Genomic DNA, 1,503 nt, shown 5'->3' with positions numbered 1-1,503 from the left:
ATCTTGTTGTTAGGAGTAATCGCACAGGCGGACAGAAACACACAGAGAATTGTAACTAACTCTGCCCCTCTGACCCCAACATCAATAACGTTTTTTCTTAGACCAGGGAAACCTTATATTCCAGGAACTAGGATCTTCTATTGCACAGACGGGCAGTCGGATTGTCAAAGATAAGGTCTCTGTTGTGTCTTTAACAAAAGTAAGAATGTATAAACATAGCAATATGTTTACTACAACATTTATTTTATAAAATATAATTTTACAGTATGTTATTTTTATGGGTTATCTGATAAAGAACACTTATTAATTTGCTATCTAAATAATCATTTAAGTCTCATAATAAATGTGACATACTTCTGAAAATAAGGTCTTACCATGATAAATAGCAATAATAAAAATGTATTTGCAATGCAGTCAAATTAGCAGAAGTCATTTTCCGAGCAGATTATTGTGGTCTTGAACTAATATTTAATCTAACATTACATCATTTATAATTAGTGGACTTATTTATGGATATCTTAAAAAGTACATGGCCAAACTTGTAAATTGGGCACTTAGAAATTTTATAAATTGTTATCAATTGATCCTGTTTTATAACCTTACTTTTGGTTCTAAACTGTATAGTAATCGCCCAATTTTGGTGAGTTAATAGCGGCAATTAAATAATAATGCTCATGCTCTTACCTGACAAGAGTGGTTTACAGTTATTGGTTTGATGCGAGTATAGCCGGATGAATAATATCCTATTGGTTCACATCATAATTGAATTTAACGTTTTCACAAACTGTCTGTGGATCAGCTTTGTGCCTTAATATCGAAATAAAATGTTTTTGTATATTAAATAATGTATACAGTTGTGCAAATTAAAACTCAAAGCTAAAAGGTATTATTTGACATACGAGCTTTAATTTTATACCAACAGGGGTTTTGTTGCGAACATGTTCACTGTCCAATAATGTTATTCCATTTCGTTATCAAACATTTGTTAAGTACGTGTTGCCATCACAGTCACACATTTTCTATGGCTAAACCAATGAGAAGGTTGCGAAAGGTGTTATTTTATTTTCACTAACTACAAGTCTCTGCTTAACATCCATGTTTAGGGAATTCGGGAAAAATGTATGTCCTTGAAGAAGAAAAATTTTAAAGTATTAAAAATGTATTGATATATTTTTTTTATGTCCATTAATATTTAATCAAGATGACGAACTATTTTATAAAACATTTTATGAGATATTATGACAGTTTCATGAACATAAATTATTAATTTTTATACATTTTAGGTAACAGATTGTTTTATTTTATTCTCGTTTTTATTGCTTGGGAGGATGTGAAGAGGTAAATGAGCAAACCTGTTACTTTACTTTAAAATTTCTATAAATTACTATTCACAACTAAAAAACCACATACATACTGAGTTTCGTGAAAATGATATATGATGTTTGAGACCATAATTTTTTAAGGGATAAAAACCAATACACATTATATTTATTTAAATAGTGC

The sequence above is a fragment of the Homalodisca vitripennis genome, unplaced genomic scaffold (genome assembly GCF_021130785.1).
Source record: "Homalodisca vitripennis isolate AUS2020 unplaced genomic scaffold, UT_GWSS_2.1 ScUCBcl_857;HRSCAF=3717, whole genome shotgun sequence".
In the NCBI taxonomy this organism is placed as follows: Eukaryota; Metazoa; Arthropoda; class Insecta; order Hemiptera; family Cicadellidae; genus Homalodisca; species Homalodisca vitripennis.
The sequence above is the reverse complement of the archived record's forward strand: the minus strand, read 5'-3'. Positions refer to the sequence as shown.